The following is a 23,613-nucleotide window of genomic DNA, read 5'->3' as shown; positions in this document are numbered from 1 at the left end:
AGAAGACTTAGAACTTCAAAGCAAAAAACAATGGAATAGATAAAACATAGGGGATGAATAATAGACTATCCTTATCAAATTACATTTGATGACTGAAATAAATAACATTTGATGTGAAAAAAAAAACATTTAACAAAATACTAAATTATTATGTTTAAAAGTAACCTAGCTTATGAACCACAATGCGATACCATCTTACACACATCAGGATGACTGCTGTTTTTATTTTTTTCATAAAACTGTCTACATTTTTTAAAAACTCATTAACATATGCTTGCAGGTCATACAGTTTACAATTGTCTTGGGGAGTGGTTGCATGTATGGATATACCACAGTCTGTTGGGTTTTTAAAATGTTTAAATCCCCATCCCCTTGTTCCACCCTCCCTCCCTCCTCTTCTAATTCCCCTATCCCATTTTTCATTCTTGTTAATATTAACCTTAGCTCATGTAATGGTATATAATGTTACATTAACTGAGGTCATTAGGTTCCCACAGAGGGCAGATCTTTATTCTACTTGTTTCCCCATAATGTCCTCCTCACTTCTCATGGTTTTTTCCTTGGACCATTTCCATATTGCAAGAGATCCAACCTTTGTCCCCTTCTATCCATCCTTTATTATTCTCTCTCTTTGTATTTTGCCCCATTCAAGTGAGTAATACTATATCTACTCTTGTGTGTCTGGTTCATTTCATTCAACATTATATTTTGGAGGTACACCCATTTTCCTACAAATGTCTCAAATCTGTCCTTCTTTATAGCAGAGTAATATTCCGCTATATATACCACATTTTCTTTATCCAGTCATCTGTTGATGGGTATATAGGCTATTTGCAGGATTTAGCTTTTATAAGTTGTGCTGCTATACACACTGATATGAAAGTATCACTATAGTAAGATGTCTTAAACTCCTTGGGGAAAATACCTAGCAAGAGGATAGATGGGTCATGTGTAATTTCTAATTTCACTTCTTTGAGAAATCTCTATACTGATTTCCATAATGGTTGTACTAGTTTACATTCCTCCTTTACAACGATAAAAGAGGGTTCCTTTTTCATCAAAACCTAGCCAGCATTTGTTATTGTTTGACTTCTTCCTGATTGCCATTCTTTCTGTAATAAGGTGGAATCTTAGCATTGTTGTAACTTGCATTTCTCTAATGGCCGGAGATGTTGAGCATTTTTTGACACGTTTGTTGACCATTTGTATTTCTTCTTCTATGAAGTATCTGTTCATTTTTCTCTCCATTTCTTGACTGAGTCTTTAATTTTAAGTAGTTTAATTTTTTATTTTAAAAATAAAAGGAGGAGAGCATTAACAGACAGACAACCTTTTAAAAATAGCAAAAGAACAATACAAACAATACAGAGTTACAAACAAAGCGGTAGGAAATTAACAATGCTTGTTGTATTACATATTGATATCTTCAAAGTGGCTTCTCATGAAAACAAAGACATGCAATACTGATCAATCAAGGACTCACTGACAGTTTCTTTCAGCAAAGAAATAGGAGACAGTAGATCAACTGTGTTAACTATCCTGTATATACATATACACAAAATTCTGCTTCTTTCTCTTCTCTTTTAGTAGTTTGATTTTTTAAATTCTTTGTGTCCTCTAGGTATTAGTTCCCTGTCTAAGGAGCAACTGAAAAAAATTTTCCCATTCTGTAGATTGAATCATTATTGACCAATTCTTTTGCTATACAGAAGGTTTGTAGCCCAATATTATCCCATTTGTTGATTATTATTATTATTTTTTGTGCAACTGAGGTTCTGTTAAGTAAAATGTTTCCTACATGTATGTCTTAAAATGTTTTACTATTGTATCTTCCAGTAGGCTTAGTTTTTCTGTTTTAGCATTTAGATCTTTGATCCATTTTTATTTTAATATAGTGTATGGTGAGAGACAAGGGTCTATTTTCAACCTTCTGCACAGAGTTTTCCCAGCATCACTTGTAGAATAGGTTGTCCTTCCTTCAGCCTGTGCTTTTAGGCCCTTTGTCAAAGATCACATGGCTGACTGTGTCTAGGGAAGTCTCCGCATCTTCAGTTTGTTGCACTGGTCCACATATCTCTTTCTGTTTCACTCCCATGCCATTTTTTATCACTATTGTTTTACAGTATAGTTTGAAGTCAGCTATTGCTATGCTTCTTCCTTTGCTCTTGTTGCCCAAAATTGCTTTTGCTATTCTTGGTCTCTTCTGGCTCCTTATGAATTTTAGGACTATTTTTTCTAGATTTGTAAGGTACACTGTTGGTATTTTTATTGAGACTGCATTGAACCTGGATAACAGTTTTGGGAGTTTAGCTATTTTGACATTATTGATTCTGCCTATCCAAGAGCAGGGGACATCTTCCCATTTTCTGATGTCTTCTTCAATCTCCTTTTTCAGAGTACTGCAGTTTTCTTTGGAGAGGGTCTTTCACTTTCTTGATTAGGTTGATTCTAGTTATTCATTTTTTTCTTGATGCTACTATTTACTAATGTACACAAATTATTAGTTTCCACAAATGTCAATGATTTTTGTGCATTGGTCTTGTATCCTGCTACACTGCTGAAGTTCATTATTAACTCTAAGAATTTTTGAGATCTTCTGTGTAGAGGATCATATCATGTGAAAATAGTGATAATGAGTTCTTCTTTTCCTGTCCATATCCCTTTTATTTCTTTCTCTTGCCTAGTTGTTCTGGCTAATATTTCAAGGACTCTGTTGAATAGCACAGGTGGCAGTGGACACCCTTGTCTTGTCCCTGATTTTAGGGGTAATTCATTTTGTTTTTCTCCACTTAGCATGATAACTATTGGTTTGTCATATATAGCTTTTCTCATACTCAATGAAGAATGGTCTTTCTATACCTATTGTCTTCAAAGATTTTATCATGAAGTGGTGTTGGATTTTATCAAAAGCCTTTTCTGTATCTATTGATATAATCATGTGGTTTTTTTTACCTTCCTTCTGTTTATGTGATGTATTACAATTATCTACTTATGTACGCTGAGCCATCCTTGGATCTCTGGAATAAAACCTACTTGGTCAAGATATATGATCTTTCTGATAATGTGTTTCATTCTATTTGCTAAGAACTTGTTGAGGATTTTTGTATCTATCTTTATTAAGGAGATTGGCCTATAGTTTTATTTTTTTAGTTGGTCCTTATTCAGTTTTGGAATCAGGGTGATACTAGCTTTCATGAATGAACTTAGGAGCACTTCATCCCTTTCAATTTTTTAAAAGTGTTTTGGGAGTATTGGTGATATAACATCCCCCTTTTGGAGGGGGTACTGCAGACTGAGGACTAGAGAAACGTGGAGAGCTTATGGCTTATGTGGGGCTTTTAATGTCCAGTGCTAGTATTTACTCCTGTTATTTACTTTAAGTGATTTTGACTCTGCTCTTATGTTTTACCTCAAGAATTTTGTCTGATTATAACAGCATCTACAGGTCCAGTCTTACAACACTTCTATATGATAGTTCTCGCAGTTACAGTCCCTCCTTGGCCTGTTCTCTATACACACTGTAACAGTTTATTATTTGTGATTGCTCTACAATAAAGTAGCTGAGGTGGGGTAGAGAAAAGGGGAGGTTTTGGATGAGGAGTATTAGACACTAAGAGGGAGGCTTGAGGGGGAAATGGTGATAGATGAGAAGACCAGGTTGATGTGAGTTCTGATTCTGTTGGAGTGCTTTAAGTTGGATTCAGGGGTTAGTATTGAGAATTTTCAGAGGATATTTTGGGGGACCAAGGGTGAAATATGGGGAAAAGGTGGGGGTTACTTTGTGATTGGGGAAAGCTGTGTGGTTGTCAGAATCTGATGACAGAGAGGACAACAAACAAGGTAAGATACGGAAAAGCCAAAGGCTTAGGATGGGGAGGACCAAGAAATAATACTAGAGAAGATAGGTGTGACTATGAGGAAGCTAAGTATGGGGAATTTAAAAACTTGGGAGGAGGAGGAGTTACATGCTTGGAAAAAGAAATACATTAATAATGTCCAGGAGATTTGAGATGAAGAAACTAGATAGGGAACTGAGATGGAGGAAACCTAGACACCCAGGAAATAATCAGAGCCCATGAAAGAATAAGTACATAAATGTAACAATCTAATAAATATAGGAAACCATGAAAGAACATAACATAACCCCATATTACTAAATAAATCAAGAAACATACAAAAACTTAAACCCATAAGATGCCAGAAAAGATTATTCCAATGAGACATTGGAATAATAATAATAAGTTGCTTCTTTGCTGGCAGGAGTACTCACAGCCCAGTAACAACTCTGATCCTTACACTGCAAAACTGAAGCTAACTCAGACTCAAGACTTCTTTCATCCTGCTGCCAGGCATTCTCACAGAATCTGATCCAGCCCAAGATCTTAAATTAGGGACTCTTGCTGTCCCTCTTCCTGAATATGATGGTGGATTTAGCAGAGAGGTATACTAGCACTAAATTATTCACTGAGTCAGGATTATTCCTAGGCAATCAAATCAGCTACAGTAGTAACAGACTAGTCCATTACAGTGGTATCTATCAGGAACAGTTGAGAAATAACATACCAACGTACCAGGAGACCCTATTTTGGGTCTCCCTGTAGCCTAGAAAAGAAATCCATGGTTATAGTGTGAGCCTCATAACAACCCAAGTCTTTCCCAGAGTTAATGTGCATTAAATGGGATGGCTATATATCCTCTAATGTGGAAAACAGCATTCAACAGTAATCTTGTACAATCAGTTATCTAAAGCCAGGAGGCTGGTGACTGGGTAATGCCAGAAGGGGAAAGAGAAGAGAAAAAAGATGAAAATCATTTTAAATCTTCTGCTATGTGGTATGGAAAGGAGGAAATAGGAGGGTAGCAAAAGTCCCTAATAGTGGTAAAAGTATATTACATATTTAGATGGGGATAACAGAGAAAACTTTGTTCAAAAATGGTAGTGAGAATTGGAGATGATAAAAGATTCTATGACTGATATAAATATTAGAGAAAAAGTAAAAGGGAGACAAATAAAAAGGGGAGGCAGAAAGAAATGAAAAATTGAGAAAGAATAAGACAGGAGAGGGACTGGGGATTTAGCTCAGCGGCACAGTGCCTGCCTGGCAAGCTCAAGGTCATGAGTTCGATTCCCGGTACAGGGAAAAAAAACAAAAACAAAAAGACAGGAGAAAGAAGTTAGACAAAGAGATATGGATAAAAGTAGAAGGGACATACAGGAACAAGGAAGAATTCTCTTACCCTATGTACACTATACTGGGAGAAAAAAGGCAAGAGGAAGAGAGGCACACATACACAGATATGCTCATAAAAGGAAAAAGAAACATCAAATAGTATAAAATTGTGAGGAAAAACTGTACAGAAGGAGGGAAACAGCAAAGAATAAAAAATTTAAAACTAATTAAATAAAAAGTAAAAGAAAAAAACAATGCAATCAAATAAAGACTAAGAAAAGAAAGTTTTCTACTGTTATGGATGTTTGCCTCTTTTCTTCAGCCTAGGGTTAGGGAGCAAAGCTGAAACCAAGACATACTTCTGTTTACACTGGAAGTCTAAGGTAACAGTCCACCCAAAGAACAGTGCTGAGTGTATAGATCTTCTTAGAGCACCAATGTGAGCTTGCAATCTTGCCGAACCTTGCCTCTGACCTCAGGAGCTTGAGCCATGTTTACCAGCCCTTACCCTTCCACGGGACTCCCCTCCACCTCACACAAACTGCTGGCTCTCTCCTGTGGCTGTCTTTCCCTCATCCACTGTGGGAAGCTGGCAATATGATGTACGGTTTGGGCCTAGTGGCTGCTCTGGGACCCAGGTTCAAACACTCATCCCTTCTCTTCAGTGGTGTCCCCACCAGCTCTTGCTCATGACTGTGGCCGCAGGAGCTATACTGAGGTCACTCAACAACTGTTGACTGGGGCTGGCCACTGTGGAAGCAGTAACCCATGCTTTCCTTGCTGGTGCCAACCACCAGTGATTTTTTTGATCCCAATGCAATTCTCCAGTTCCCCATGAACACAAAGCTACTAGTTTCACTTTGCCGCCTGGCTAAAGTGAATGCTGGCAGCAGTGTTATGTGATCTCTTCTCTGCAGCGTGATCTATGCCTTCTCTATCACTTAATCCTATTTTCTTGTCCTCTGTCAGTTTCTTTCTGGTTCCCCGGGTAACCTCTCATCACTTTGAATCCTCACCAAGCTATTGTTTTCCAGACACTACATACTTTGTCCTGGAGAAGCTGACTTGCTGGCGTTTACTGCTGCACCATTTTTTTTCTACACCCACTATTATTTTTAAAAACAGCAAATAGTAAGTTTTGCCAAGCATATGAAGAAATTGAAATTTTTGTGCACTCTTGGTGGAGATGTGAAACGGTAAAGCTTCTGCAGAAAACAGAGCAATGAGATCCTCAAGAAATTAACGATAGAATTATGAAATTCAGCATCTCCTCTTCTAAGTACATACACAAAGGAATTGAAATTAAAATCTCAAAGCAATATTTCTTCACCTATGTTCATGGCAGCATTATTCATAATGGGTAAAAGATGGTAGCAACTCATTTTCTATCAGTGGATACAAATGGGTAGCAAAACGTGGTATAGACACATACAATGGAATATTATTCAGCCTCAGAAAGAGAGGGAATTCCAGTGTACGTTACAGCATGAATGAAACTTAGAAACATTCATTACTCTGAGTGAAATCAGCTCATCACAAAAAGACACGTGCTATGATTCTACTCATATGAGATGTCTAGAGTATTCAAATTCACAGAGTAGTTTCATCAAGCAAATTCACGAAGACAGAAACCACAGTGCTGGTTTGCAGGGGCTGGAGAGGGAGAAATGGGAACCTAGTGTTTAATGGGTACAGAGTTTCAGTTTTGCAAAATGAAAAGAGTTCTGCGAATGGATGGGGGTAACACTTTCATAAAAATACGAATGTATTTAGTACCAGTCCACATAAAATTTCTTAAGATGAAAAAAATGGTAACTTTTATACCATGTGCATTTTACTATAAAATTTTTTATTAAAAATTAATCTCAATGTAGTGACAAAACACCACTTGGTTCCCCAAAGCCGGACTTATTACTCCCGGGTAATTGATGTGTTGAGTGTTTGCTGAGTGCTGAGCAGAACCTCATCTAAACAATGCCATTTACTTTAAACCTCAGAACTTAACAAGTGTGTTTGTAATTTAAAGATGAAGAAACCAGAGTTCAGATACATTAAGTAACAAGGGCAACATTCACATGCTTATAAGCAGGAAGAAGGGGTCAAATGTATGCTTTTTTAAAATTCCAGACCTATTCATCCATTCATCAGTTTTGTACTGAGGACCCATTCTGTCCCACATATTGCATGTGTCCCTCTGTGGCATGATTTCTAGACTTCCCCTTAATGACTAATTTTGACTAAGAATTTCCTCTTTAGTTGGTTAAAGTACACAGCAATATTTCATACTAATTTAGAGACTCTGAATCCTAAATTATCCCAAAATGATGCATCTATTTAGCTTTCCTTTCACCCTGTCTTTGAAGATGAAATTGTTACTGATTTTACATATACTCTATAGATTTATTTCATTAAAAAACTTAGATATAGTGACATTGCAACCTTACTGTTTATTTGCAATTCTTTCAGCTGTATATTTAAGCAATGAGTGCCTTCTGAATGTGGTTGTGCTTCATGATTGTAGAAAAGAGTTTCTTGAGAATGACTGCTAAATACAAACATAATTTATCAGTTTACATGAATTGACAAATTCCATTTTCATCTATGTTAAACAGTAAAACATAAATGATTAAACATTTATTTCAATATGTAAATGAGTATGTTATTTATCTATGGCTATGTATCAAATTATTCCCCTAAATTAATACAACAAACCTTTATATCCTCTCAGGTCAGTATCAGAAATCCAGGCAGACCCTAGCAATGTCTTTATCTTACTCTATCTCACAAAGGCAGAATCCATCCACATGTGGACTGGGCCAGGCATCACAAGGCTCAAGTGGGAAGGATTGCTACCTGACCCTCTCTATGGCTGTAGGCAGGTCTTAGGTATTAGTGGTTGCTGATCAGTGTTGTAGGTTATATCTAGAGGTCCTCCCAAAGCCTCACCTGCTCATAGGTGGGACTTTTTAGAGGTGATTTGTTCATGTGAGCATGATACTCATCATTGGGTTAGTCTGCGGGTGAGTTTATACCTAATTGTGATGTTGGACATTGAAGCCTACTTGGAGGAGTTGAGTCACAGAGGCCATGGCCTGCCTTGGAACCATCCCCAAACTGTGAGCCAAAATAAGCTTTACCTCCTTTAACTAGTGACTTTGGGGTATTGTGTCCTAGCAATGAGAAAGTAACTAAGTCAGTCAGACATGTCTGCTGCTTGGCACAAGAATTTCTGAATAACTCTGCTTGCAGTTTAATAATTTATTTCTCCAGTGTGTGTGTGTGTGTGTGTGTGTGCATATGTGTGTGTCTCACAATAGTGACTGAAGTCTTTTTATAACCTAATCTCAGAAGTTTTAACAGATCTTCTCTGCTTTATTCTGTTAACTAGAAGTGAGTTACAAAATCCAGCCTACACTTCAGATGAACAGATTACACAATGACATGTACAGCAGGAGTTGGGGTCATTAAGACCCATTATAGAGCTGAGACCTCAGTTTGGAAGGCCATATACCAAAATGTTAGCAGTGGCTGTCTCTAGACAGTGGATTGGAATTACAGGTGGGTTTGTATTCTGATGTCTTCTCTGCTTTCCAAATAGACTCCACAATACTGAAGTGGGAGTGGATGAAACTATAAGTTCTGTATTTAATTTCTGCTTCTGGTAATCACCACCTAAGACAAGATGTTAAGCAACAATCTTAGCTTCACTAATCCTTGATTTCCCCATGCCTCCTCCTTGTGGTTGTAAGGGTCAGTGTGATTCTGTAAGGCATCTACATAGAGGCACATTTTAGGAGCTTAGTAAATATGTTTATCATTAATGAATACACAACTTTTAAAACATAAGAAAGTAAAAGGAGTTATTATAATATGAAAATTACTACCCTGGTTATGCTTACATTTATATTTTCATTTGTGGAGAAGAATATGAATCCCTAAGAGATGAGAAAAGTGAGAGTAAATAATATAAACAAATGCTAAAGTGTGTAAGTCAGACCATAGAGGAAGACCTTGGAAATAAAAGGAAAATGGAAGATGTAGCAATTGTGGAAAGGGTACACAGGAAGACAGGCTATAGAGAGGCTGAAGAGTAGGATCAGATGGTTTGAAATCCTAGTTAGTTTCTCATTCACTGGACACCTCTTCTATGTGAGGCATTGAGTTTACAGTAGAGCATATGCAAAATATCTGTGCCCAAGAAACTTGCAGTCTGGAAGACAGGGACAGGAATGAAAAGATCTTTTTAAAATATTTTGTGACTTCAGACATAGACATCAGCATTTAATCAGCAGGTACAGAGTGAGTACCTATGAGCTGACAACAGAGTAGATACTAGGAAACTACTGCCATCTAAGAGCTCCTACCATAGTACAGGTGATGGGTAATCGAACCGGCAATCTCAATGCTAATTTATTAGTCAACATGGTTAAGTGCTAAGAGGCAAGAGAAATGTGTCTCTCACAAGTGATGGGAGAGCAGACAGGGGCACAGAGGTAGGACAAGGAGTGCTGCGTGAGGAAGGCCACATATAAGCTGAGACTGGTTTAACCAGGCTAAGAGTAAGGAGAGGAGAGTCCTAAGCACAGGGTGCTAGGCTAGCATGGCGGAAGATGGAGAACTGGGAGTCAGCAGGCTGAGGAACAGATAGATTAATTGAGGTCAAGTGTGGAGCATGCAAAATTACAGACAACAAGAAGGAAAGTAGATGTTTAAAATGTGTAGAGAGAAAGGCCATGGAGAGCTCTGTGTTTGAGGACAGCCGTATGTTTCCCCCAGAGGAATGGTAGATAAACAGCGAGCTTGGTACGTGGAGAAAAAGAGGGTGACCCTGACATAAGCTGAGTTCACCTGAGGTTCTTCTGCTCCCAGGGTGACTTCCTCCAAGGTCAATAACATTTGGTCTGGAAGCTCATTCTAGTTCTTTCTAGGCTCAGAAGAACCACATGATACTTATGGAAACAATTAGCCTAGGAGTCGTAGAGTGTTGCAGAGAGAGACAAAGAAGAGAGAACTCTCAAGGCAAATCAAACCCCACCAAGACTCAGCAGGGTCCTCAAAGAAGGCTTCTTCAGAGAGAAGTGTCAGCGAAAGCAGAGTGGATCATGAAGCAGTAGAGAAGAAATTTTCTGTCACCACCCTCACAGAAGCTACCGATTTACTATTCTGGAGCAGCATGACTTTGCACAAATCCCTTAATCTTTTTGACCCAAGTTTCTCATCTATAAAGTAAGGACAATAACTTCTATTTCATCGGACTTCTATAGGCATAAAATAAGATTATTACCAGGAAGAAATAAAGTACTATTCAACTGTAAGCTAATTGTTACTAGACAGGAAGTAGGAAATAATTGTCAGTGTTTGAACTCCAGAGTCCAATCTCGGGTTCAAGTACCAGGCCTTTGAATTACTAGCTGTACAATATTTTTTTTTGTCTTCTTGAAATAGGGTCTTGCCATGCAGTTCAGGCTGGCCTTGAGCTCACTTTGTTGTCCAGGCTGGTCTTGAACTCACAGCACGCTGGGATTACAGGCATATGCCACCACGCCCAGCACTAGCTGCATAATCTTAAGCAGGTTACTTCACTTCTCTGGATAGCCAATTCTTACCTATAAAGTAGGAGAAATTACTTCATAGGGATTTTATAAGGCACAAATGATAAACTCATATAAAATTCTAAGACAACATAGGTACATGGTAGTGAACTTTCAAAAATATCATGTATTATTATTATTATTACAATCATAGTAGTAGTAGTAGTAGTGATATTTTCTGGGCTTGATGCTCCTGATTTTGATAAAATGCATATGTGCATAGAAAATACCATATTTATGCAACTGAGATTTCTTTTACATCTCAAAATACTTTCATGAGTATTGTTTTCAGAGCATTATTATCAGATTGAACATGAGGAAACACAAATTTGAAGAAGTCCCATGAATTCCTATGATTACACACACAAAAAAGATACTCAGGGCACTGAACCCAAATTTTGCAATGCTGAATTCAGTGCCCTTCCTGATAGCTGCATTATCTCTCTGTACTGGGTACAGCACACTTCAAAAAGAATAATTTTGCGGCATCTCACCCAAACTTTCCTTTGTGTTGAGTTAAAAATCAGAGTGTATGATATTAATTGAATCTTGTTGTTCTTTTAAAAAGCCCTTGTCTTCTCTAGATTGTCTTGCAGCTCTCTCCTCCACGAAGAAATTTTCAATTAACCATTAGCTTATGTTGCAAACATTTGTTCTTAAATGCATGCATTCATTCTTGCAGGTGATTAAGGATGATGGGTATATAAATATACAAGTACATAAATGACAAGTCAAACCATGTACATATGGTAATTTAATTTTGAGATGAGTACCATGTTTATGCATTTCTATCAGGCTGCCTACTTCTGATGAATGTGCAATTTCTTACCCACCATTTTATCACTGCCAATATTTAAGTAAATATCCTAAGTGCAGTACTACAGAAAACCATCTATGCCATCCAGATAATTTGCAGCTGGAAAAGAAGCAATGAGCTCCTTTTTCAATAAATTGATGTTTCCTACTCCATTTATGCTGCAAATTTAGCAGGTGCCCAATGACTTGGAATGTGCCGCTGGGTGAAATAACTTTGATCCTTGCTGGGAACACAAGACTTAAGATCAAGGTCGACCGCTTGACTGAAAATCGTCAAGAATGTTTCAGAAAATATCACGGGCTACAGGCATCCTGCACTATTGCTAGGGAATTTGCACAAGGGCATGCTCCCTACGGCGCATACCAAAATATGAGAATGCTCCAACCCTGTATAAAATGATATAACATTTGTTTGTAATCAAAACATTCTCTTATATACTTTAAATCATTTCTTGTTTATTTAGAACACCTAATATAATATATGTTATCAAAATAATTATATTGTAATTATTTTCATAACATAGAAATCATGACAAGAAAAATCTGTACATGTTCAGTACAGAGGCATTTTCTGTAATATTTTTAATACCTGATTGGTTAAATGCACAGATGTGGAACCCATGGATATGTAGGGTTCAATATATAGGATTTTATAATAAATAAAGGAAAGAGATAGCAACACTAATGAGTGCGAATGACCATAGGTAAAAGAAGAAAAATAGCATCCAGAAAGGAGGACCTAGATGTACAGGTAGGATGGCTTTGTTGGAGAACTTCAAGTTTCACCTCGCTGAAAATAATGTGGCAGTGGTGAGCCAGAGGTGGGAGAGGGCCAGGCTGTGACGGGGTTGTGTGCCATGCTGAGGAACGGAGACCTCATGCTGAAGTTGTGGGAGATGTTAAGCAAGAAGTGGCATGACCAGGTTTGAGCATCAGTAAAGCATACCTGTGGAAATGTGGAAAGAAACCGGAGATAGTTGCCAGACTCCTCAGCCTTCTGTGCTTTTCTCTTACTGCTGATGTGGCCTGAAGCTTTCTGAGAATGCTTCTTCCCCATAGCAAGGAAGTACAGAGAGGGAGTCAAGGAATTCAGGAATGTTCTGGCTGTCCAAGCCAAATGGTAAAATCATTCCTGACAATTAGCAAGGTCCAAATGTTATCGGATTTCCTGGGGCTCAATGCTGAGGGTGGGGGCCTAGAAATGATGTAAAACCAGAATTGAGACTCTACCAGTCACTCCCCTAGAAGTTTTTTGCACCCCTCAGGGTATTAGCTAGAGCTGAGCTGTGGTACAGCTGCAGGCTTTGCAAACTTCAGCTTATGAGTCCCCTCCTAAAAGTGGCCTCCTCTCCACACCCCGTACTGCAGCTTCACCCTTTGTGAAAATCTGGGGTACCAGGCTTTGAAGTAAAACTGAGAGTTCCAAAAATACCACAAGAGATCTCTGATGTCATGTTCTCCCCAAACCTTTCCTGCCAAAGTCTGCCTCTTCTCCTGCTGCATGTGTATTTCACGGATGTGGGGCTGACCTGAACCCCAGAACTGGCAGTAAAGAGCACTGGCCTGGGAGTTGAGATACTTTCTTTGGATTTTTGATCTGAGGATCTGAGCATGTGACTTGTACAACCTTTTTAAGCCTCAAATCTCCCACCCACAAGATGGAAGCTTAAGCCGATGATGTGGAGCAAATTTGAGCTTTCTAATAGTCTGTGACTGCAAGAATATCCGGTCAGGATACTAGAAAGACATACAAAGAAATGAGTTATAGTCCTCCAGCATAAATATAGCCATGCTGGTGGTAACAAACTGACTTCTAAACAATGCTGCAGGCAAATGCCTAGAGACATGAAAGATTTTTCAGGGATTTTTTCAAATGAGAAAAGATCCTACAAAGAAGTATATTATGTTCCCATTTTTGTAAAATAAATATATACATAGGAAAAACATCCAAAGAACAGCCTCATGGTCCTCTCTGGGCATAAAATTTTCTTTTGGTAGTTTATTTCTATTTTCTAATTGCTTTTATAAAATAGGTACACTTTTCACATTAATCAAATAATCTTATTTATAAAAATAGTAGATGTATTATTCTCTAGAGCACCATAGATCCGCTAGTCATTCAGATGAAATGTGACATTTCATCTGAAGCACACCAGCTGAATAGAGTAATTGTTTGCCTCAGTAACTTCTCTATCCAGCTATTATCTCATTCTTTTTTCAGTATATATCCAATGGTTTCTTACGGAAACACGTGGACTTTCCCCATTAAAGTATATATTATTGAAGGCAAAAAGTGATTCTGAGTTCTCCCATATCCTACCTAACCCAATACATGGTGCCAGCCTGTACGGACTAAATAAACTTGCCCTGGTGATGGCCTTGCTGGAGGTAGTGGTGTTGATCCGATGCATGAATCTGTGGGCCACTGTGCAGATGTCTTGTCTTGGTTCTCCAAGGTGAGTGCACCAGCCTCCCAAAGCCAGCACCATGTGTTCACCTGCTACATCTGTCGGCTTTTTTTTTTTTTTTGTCCTTCTGCAGTTTGGAGACAAATCCTAACAGTGCAGTAGTCATTGCAATTAGGAAACTAAGCAGAGGCAGAAAAATAAATTAGAAAATGCAAGAGAGCTGAAATATGAATGGATGATCCTGGCAGAAGCAGGGAGGCATTTAGAGAGAGAAAAAGAACAGAAGGAGAACAAAGCAACAACACTTTCTTCTTGAATCTACATCAAATGAAGTACAGTAATCCTGGGGGATAAACAATGGCCAGGCTGTTGTGCGCAACAATGTGGTTCTTTATATGCCACCTCCCTACACACTAACCGCTCCCAAATTCTATGTCCTTTGCCACAGCCACATCTTCCAAACTCAGGCTACTATATTGGCTCACTTCTTGACCTGCCCACTCGCATGCTTAACCAGTGTCTCAAACTTGCCATGTGCTAAGCTGAACCCCTGTTCCTCCCTCTAAGCCCCTGACACCTGCAGCCTACCCACCACTGTGCATGGGCATCTCAGACTTCCTGTGCTCAGGCTGCCCTAACAATCACAGTCTTCTGTGCTTCTTCTCCTGTCATTATGCCACATTTCAATTGCCGGGAGATACCACTGGTTCTGTCTTTAAAAGAATCAGAATCCACCTGCTCTCATTAATCCTGCTACTACGGTTCTGGTCTGAGACACCATCATCTTTGGACTTCATCACTGCAAAATCCTCCTAACCCTGCTCCTCCTTTCTTCTCCGTATAATGTATTCTAAGCTCAGCAGCCAAAATGGGTCTCCTAAAACGTGCACTATCTTATGCCACTTTCCAGCTCAAAACACCCCACTGGCTCCCCATTTCACTCTGAGTAAAGGGTCTTGTCTTTTCTGCAGACAATGGTCTATAAGACCCCAGGGGATTCTGTGCTTCTCTTACCTCATTGATTCACTCGGATTTCGCCAAGGACTCGCATTCTCACGCCCTCTATGAGGTTTACCCACTGTGATATAAGGTTGCTTACTTATATTTATATATTTATATTTATATAGCTATTATATTATATATATAATTTATATAACTATTATATTATATTATATTAATTTATATATTATATTTATATAACTATTTATATTTATATAACTATTGAGTAACATGTATAGCTAATGTTTGAGAGCTCATCTGTGCATAACACTTTGCAGTTAACAAATGACTTCTGCATATATTTCTCTTAATCTTTGCAACAGTGTTCTCAACTAAGTATTACTTTTCTTATTTTATAAATAATAAATGTGAGCTTGAACAGGTTAAAAAGATTTTTGCAAAGTCCCATGGTTGGGAATTGGTGCACTTATTTTCAAACATAGGCCTATTTGAGCCTAAAAAGAAAAAGGTGTTAATGTTGACTGATTCATACTGGCTTAATGCTACAGGTTGGTCTTAAAGGTCCCCAAAGGCCGATATGTTAATGTTTTGTTCACCCAAGAGGTGCTGTTGGAATGCTGTGGAACTCTGAAGAGGTGTGACCTAGTGGGAGGTCTTCAGATCACTTGGGGTGTTCCCTGGAAGGGCACGGTGGGACCTCAGCCTCTTCTCTTTTTTCTCTTTTGTCTCTTAGCTATGAGCTGAGTGGTTCTGCCTCATCAACCTCAGGCTCAAGGCAGCTGGGCCAACACATCTGAAACCTCTAGGACAATAAGCTAAATTAAACCTTTTTAAATAAGTTGATTATCTCCAGTATTTGTTATAGTAATGGAAAGCTAATGAAAACACTTAAATTCCCTTGACAATCTCACTTAACTTCTCTTACTCTACCATTTCCTCTCCTTCCATTACTTCTCCACTCCACTCTTCTGTTAAGTCCCCCTCTGTCCATTACACAAAGGGTTCTGTACCTAGTAGATACTTTTTAGATACTAATAAATATCATAATCTTCATTATCATCATCATCATCATCATCATCATCAACCTTATTGTGGTTTTCCTGGATGATGTCCTTTTTATTCCATTATTCAGGAAGTAAAGAGTAAGGTGGGAAAGGAAAGTTCAGTCGGAAAGAGTGCTCCATGTTTCTTTATCTTTTAGTTTTCCTCTTGGTTTGCTTGACAGCCATTCCTAAGGGAATTCTTGGTTCACTGAGTTCCCACATCATTCCCTTCAGCCTAGTAATGCAGTCACTTTTCTTACTGTATAGTTTCAAGTGTCCTCCCCATCATCCTTTGTAAACATGGTCTAGTTTGCTATTGTTCTCTAAATGTCTTACCTAGGTTCTTGAATATAATTGATTTTCTCCTTTCTCAAAAAGTGTTTGGAGCTTGACCAGTTATTTAGCCAACAAATATTTGTTTATCCTATGATATAAGTCAAACTCTGTTATGGTTTGTATCTGGATATCCCCACAAAGCCTCATGCAGTCATGGGGCAGGCTTCTAGAGTTTATGCTTGATTCATGGTCCAATGCTGGGATTATGGTTGTGAGTGCTATGCCTGCCCTGGGGCGAGTAGTTTGCATACAATGTAAGAGAGGAAAAGATCCTGCTCTCTGTTGCTCCTCTCTTTTTGCTCTTGTTGATTTTGCTGTTTTCCACTGCCATGAGCTGTTGCTCTCCGTCATGTGCCACCCTGACTTGGAGCCAGCCAAATATGGATGGAAACCTCCACAAACTGTGAGCTAAAAAGTCTTTCCTTAAATTTGGCATTGGGTATTTCATCTCAGCAATGAGAGATAAGTAACCAAGACACTCTGATTTAGGAATTAAGAATACACAAAGAGCTAGAATACTTTGTCTTTGTGGTACATCAGGGGAAAAGGTAAGAACCATGGTAGTTTTAATTTATTCCTAGATACTATAAGTATCTTTCTAAGTTTTAAAGCTATTATGCATTCACTTTTTAAAATAATGTTTTTCAGTAGTCTCAACATTTCCCAGATTTGTTAATTGAAGAATGGTAATTAGTTCTTCTAAGTAGCGTGAGGTAGAACTGCTACATTAAATTGTTTCATTCCATCAAAATTAGAACAAGTTGTCATTTTGCTGAGCTTTTGAATTACTAGAAAAGCTAAACATTTTTTGTGATAATTTGTGCTAATTTTGTGTGGGTCCCTGGGGATTCGAGCAGCACCATTTAGAAAAACTTGCTAACAGACAACAAGCACACCAATACCAAAAATAGAATCATGGTTCTGTAGTCTACTATTCATGGCTCATTCATTCTTTCAACAATTCTTTGAGTCCCACCTGTTCTCTAACGACTGAGAAATACAAATGCTCCCCAACTTATGATGGCTCCACTAAAGATGATAATGTAAAAGATGTAGAAGTCATACCTAGAATTTCAAATGTTGGTCTTTCTCTGGGGTAGCACTATGCGATATGCTCTTCTGCTGCTGCTGCAGGGAATCTCAGTTCCCAGGCAACCCTGTGATTATGAGAAGAAGCAACCAAATCCCTGTAGGGCATAGTACGTGGGAGACTGTGTTCAAAAGTTACATGACATATTGAATACTTTATTATAAGGTATACTTTGTGTTAGATGAGTTCCCCAACTATATGCTGGTAGAAAAGAGCTGAGTATGTTTCACAAAGGCTAAGTTAAGCTAGGATGTTGAGTGGATTACATGTGTATATGAAATGCATTACAAACTTTCAACACTTCCAACTTATGATGGGTTTATTGGGATGTAACCCTGTGGTAAGTCAAGCAACACCAGAAGTATGATACAAAGAGCTTCAGGAGGTCCCAGGACACAAGGGAGCTGAGAAGTGTGAGTCTGTGAGAAGAAAACCATCCAAAGCAGTTAAAGTGGAAAAATAGTGAGCAGAGAGAGAGAGGAGATGGGAAGTGATCTGATTCTAAAAGAATGTGTAGAACATTCTCCTGCAGAGCTTGAGCTTTATTTTGCATGCAGTAAGGGATCATGCAGGGTTCAGATTCAAGGACATGGCATATCATGGTATGCTTTCAAAGGCAGTAGTGAGGAGTTTATATTGGCTTTCAGGAAAAGATCAGAAGCTAGATCAAATCAGAGACTATCACAGCCTTCCAAGCAGATATATATGAGGGCCAAGACAATCAGACTTGAAGAGGAAAGGGGAACAGATATGGGAAATATTTAGTGTATTAGATTGACTAGAAGAGCAGGACAAAGGACACCAATTGCTACTGGTGTCCTATCAGTCAATTTAGTTCTCTCAGCTTCCATGTTAAAACCACATATGCCACATTGCACATGACCCTCTCCAAAAGGCTTCAGCTTCGAGACTGGCCATAGACATTTGACCCAAAATAGTTCAAATTTTGTTCCCTGGAAACAGTAAATTAAGACATAGACTGAATTGCCCATGTACTGGAAAGACACAGATACTAAATTTGTATCCATGGAGATGCAAGAGTTAAAGGCCATGTTGGGTTGCAAATAAGAAGCAAAAGGTAATCTCTACACTGGAGAATGGAGACAACTTATGCAAAAAAGAGAAAGTGAAAGATGATGGTATCCAAGAGAGAAGCAAAAGAGGGAAGGCAGGAGGGATAGGGGAAAGATGAGGGGAAGAATTGAGGGACAGAGAGAGAGGGAGGCTTCAAGGGAGAGATGGACTGAGGGAGAGATTACAGTTTTGGAAGGTGCTGCTCTCCACTTCCAAGTGGCTCCAAGACACAGCAGGGCAGCTGGAGAGGAACGCTGAGCAGGCACCATGTGCCTGTTGTTGAGAGACCAAATGTGGCACAATAAAGCTGCGACATGTAAGTGTTTTATAAATGCAACAAATTAAATGTTTGATCTCAAGAAAGGAAGCCTTCCATGAGAACAGTTGTGCAACCACAGACATAAAATTTACACATTTCTTTAGCAGCAGTAAATTACAATGCCCTGTCTTGGGATTTGGGGGTTTTCTAAAGAATGTCTGTGGTAAAGAAGTAAAAAAAAGCTCTCACTGAAGAAATGTATACATGCGTATGTGGACGTCATTGGGACCGACAGGGACAGCAACATAAAGACTCAGAGACATTTCCTACCATATGAGAGCTGACCCAGGGGACAGATGGCACAGTGCTGGGTAGAGGAAGAGTTTTAACATGAAACCTGAAGAACCAAAGTGGGGGCACTTACATGAGCCAGGGGAAAGGGAAACTGTCTTCCAAGGAAGGGGTGTCTGAGTATCACAGGATAAGCAGAAGTGCACTGGGAGATGAAAGGTATAAAAGGGTGACACAACAGAATTATCACACATTTTCTCCCAGCGGTATTTTACACATATCAACACTGATTTGGGAAAAAAAATATTGAGTCTCTTGAAAGTAGGGTCTAATTTTTACTTAAATTAATGAGCTGATAGTTTCTTCTTTGGGTCCAGCCAATCTGCATTTATTTGGTGTTAGTCTGTGGTTGGGAGCCACGTGAATATACAAGCCTAACAGCCTTGTCCCAAGTCCCAGTTCTAATCATTGTGTGGCTTGAGAAGTTGTTGAATATATTCGTACCCAGTGTGCTAAAACAAGGACCGCACTAGTATTTACTCCATCATATGCTTTTGACAGTCAGTCTACTTCTGATAGTGCAGAAGATATTTGAAACATGTTACTTAAGAAAAAAGCTTATATTTTACATTCTATTGTCCAGTAAAATAATCTCAAAGTCAGAAGTATGTTGATAAATATATGTTGATAAAAGTATGTTGATAATTCATTTACCACATCTTCTTGAAAATACACAATGTCCATGTAAACAAAAATCAAAACCGCATCTCTCCAAAGCACACTTCTGGCTTTTATTCCTCCAGGCCTACATCTTAAAATAGCTAAAATTCTAGAATGCACTAAATTATACATTCTGCTTCTTCTCATGTAATATTTTTACGAACATTTTCCTTTCTCTTATAATTTTCAATTATTGGTGCAGAATCTTTAGAACTGAGGTTTCATAGTTAACTTCATTTGCCCCTAGTGAGGCATTTGAATTATTTACTATTTTATGCTGTTGAAAATATTGTCACCTTTCTTTATTCCATAATCATTTGTTGAACATTTACTAAGCACAAGACTCAATGAGATTACAAAGCTGATTCAGGCAGAAATTCTGCTTGCAGATTTTCAATCTAGCAGACTACAGCTAGATCAATAGATAAATACATACAGAGAAATAGGTAAATACATGCAGAGAAATGGCAGGTGCTTTAAGAAATACCCAATTACTTTTCCACAACAAGTGATTCTATTTGGCTTTTGTTCAGGGTTATGAAGCAAACAAGGTAAAGGTTACTCTGGAATAGGTAAAAAACACAGATGATGGAAGGTCTTTAACTCTACCTAGAGAGTCAGAGCTACTTCCTAGAAATGTTGGGTTGAGGCATCAGTTGAGACACATGGAGTAATGGTTATAAGGTTATCAAAGGAATAAAGATCTCGTTAAATAAGTTACATTATATGTGAATAAAGGAATGCCATGAAGTGATTAAAATAAGGAATAGAAAAAAATAAAATAAAATAAGCAAGAGAAGAATAACTTAATGACTTGAAAACAATTCTAGGGGCTGGGGATTTAGCTCAGCGGCAAAAGCGCCTGCCTGGCAAGTGCAAGGTCGTGAGTTTGGTTCCCGGTACCAGAGAAAAACCAAAAAAAAAAAAAAAAAAAGAAAACAATTCTAACACTATGTACACAGAAAAGTCAAGTACATCTGTAATCGTTCAGCATGTGGACCATGTCCCATTTCTTTTACTGGACACACTGCTTTGCGAAACATCAATATTTGTGTGTCTTTTTAATTCAAGTAACTAGAATTCATGGGTCAAGAGGTATGCACATCAAGATGTATGCTACTTTGATATTTAAGTTTTTACCTTAAAAAATAACCCTGGAGTGTGGAGCTAAACTACATAAGCAGGAATATGAGCTCCCTAGCTCCTGGATATGACTGGAAGCAAGTTGCACTGGCTTTTGTGCCTGCTTTCATTCTTAAAGAGAGGTATTAATATCCCTTTGTCATTAGATTATTGTGACAGCTGAATTCATTCATTTCCTATGACTTACAAGAGTACCCAGAACATGGTAGACACTTAATAAATGTTAGAAACCATGAATTTGTGTTGTTGATAATACAATAAAATGTTCTCGTGGTTTGTTTTGCCCTAGAGCACTAGTGTTTTCTGCTTGGACAGTGTCTTACATCCTCCAATTAAACTTCCCTTGACACAATTTCTTGCTATCATCACTTTTGAAAATGTTCCTTAACAATCATTCCCAGGTCACAGTGCATGAATCATTTTTCCCTCCTGATGTGAAAACTTACTTTTTAAATATTCTTTAAACTATCCAATCACTAGTCACAAGATATTTTGGTATGAAAATTTGTTAAAGTATAGTTGTACAACATCAAAATCAATTCCAAAAGAATACTAGAATCCCGAAAGGATTCCAGGCTTCACCCTTGAAGGGAACATTACAGTTTGAACAATTATTTGCTCCCAACATTTCCCTCTGGGAAACCATCCGAGGTACGGATGAAAGGGAGAAAGGGAGTCTTTTTTCCTATAAAGAGGAACATGCGTTTGCCAGAAGCAATTACACACAACTGAAAAAGCGTCCTTTAAAATTCTGGAGTTTTGCAGGCTATAATCCTATCACATAAAATATTCTGTTAAACAAAGCCTTACTTGCAAGATGAGGCTCCTTTAAAATTCAGATGTATTCTGCCTGCTGGCAAAAGAAGTCAGTCTTGTTCAAGATCCTTTGTGCTTCCTGTGCTTGTCTGTAACTGACAGAATACCTGTGGCTGCAGGAAGGAACTGAGCATTGGGAAACAGGAGCCCAGGTTTTTACACTTGTTGTGTTACTAATTACCTGGGTGACCTTGTACTAGCAGTTACAAGGTAACTTCTCTGCATTTCAGTTTTCTAGATGTGCAAATGGAGCATACAAGCAGCTTGAGTCCAAGGCCCTATGTGATCCGAACATTCCACTGTGTTCTCTCTGATTTTGTTGTTTCTCTTCAGAGTTGACTCCGAGTTAGGAATGCAGTAGGCAGTCATTAAAAATTACAACAGAATTCCCCTTAGCACTTGGACAGAGAGGGTGAAAATTCTCGTGCCAATATTTTCTTCCTTAACTACAGCCTATGTTTATAAGGTAGCTATTAGGTGTCGGGCATTGTTATGTGGTGGCAACATATGGTGAACAAAGGAGAAATACTCCGTCCTTTGAAGTGAAGGGAGATCAGATAATTGAGCAAGTGATGACAATGAGGTTTGATAGGTGCAGTGACCTCAGGGATCGCCAGCTTTGTGGTGCTGTGAGGTTCCAGCTGAAGAGAAGATGTTAATTGCACTGGTGTGTCAGCTCCTTTAGATGACCTTCCCTGGCCCTCCCAACCTCCTTGGCTTAGGCTGGACTAGGACCTCCTCTTTGTGTCCCAAGGAATCCTGCACCAAATTCCTTAATACAGTGCATGGAAATATATGTCTACCCCTTGGACATGGGGTCCTCAAGAAGAGGCCCCCATTTTCTCTTCTTCCAGTGGCTTCCACCCTCCATCCCTATTTTTAACACACAGCATAATTCTTGATACCTCATAGAGGCCCAGAACATTGCTGAGTAGACATGAGAAGTAATCTGCGCATGGGCTGGGGGTGTTGGTGGAGATAGATTGCTAGCTTGACATGAGTGAAACCATGGATTCTGTCCCCATCATCAGAGAAAGAGACAGAGACAGAGGCAGAGACAGAGGAGATTGGAGGTAATCCACATACAATTTGAGAAGAGCAATGGCAATTGGTAAGACTCAGAACTGCAGACCATCTTTAGCCAACTAATGTTGCGTTACAAAGGAAATGTCTAAATAAGGGTCATTCTCTATCTTCATTCCCTTGTAGAGTTTTTATTTTATTTTTTATTACCCTAATATCTCTAATTTCTTCCTTTGAAAGGCCACCTGAGAGCAATGAGTCTCAAAGAGATATTAGAGAAGCACTTTGTGCTTCTCTGTGCTGGAAGGAAGAGAGAGAGCTTCAATGGTCTCTAATTCCCACTTAAGGATTTGTTTCTAATAAACTCAGTAGAAGGCCTAGTGGACAAATGTGTTCTAAGGTGACTTAGGGGCATTGATTACCTTGCTAATGGTCTAAAACCACACCAGCATCATCCTGACAAAGTTCTGGATACTACTGCCGGGCAATTTCTTTCCTCTTTGAATGAGAAGAAAAGCTTTCTGTGTTTGCCACTGGCTTGGCATCTAAGAATCTGTGGGTGACTTATCATGTACTATAGAAGTGACTTCTCAGCTAACACCTCTGATTCCTCTGCAGCCTGGCCCTGACCCATCCCTCTGCCACCTATTTCTTCATTTTCCCTTGATTCTGCCACATTTGATCTATATTGATCTATACTGATTCTACATTTGATCTGTATTCTCTCTGAAAACCAGCTTCCTTCCCTCTCCCCACCTTTGCAGTACTGATCTCTGGCACCAAAACTCCCCACCCTGACTTTCTCAACCATCTGTGCATATTCATACCCTTCTCATTTTCAAAGATCTCAGGGTCACCTCCCAATCTCCCAG

Source organism: Chinchilla lanigera, unplaced genomic scaffold (genome assembly GCF_000276665.1).
Source record: "Chinchilla lanigera isolate Chin_1 unplaced genomic scaffold, ChiLan1.0 scaffold00060, whole genome shotgun sequence".
NCBI lineage: Eukaryota > Metazoa > Chordata > Mammalia > Rodentia > Chinchillidae > Chinchilla > Chinchilla lanigera.
This window is presented reverse-complemented; position numbering follows the sequence as displayed.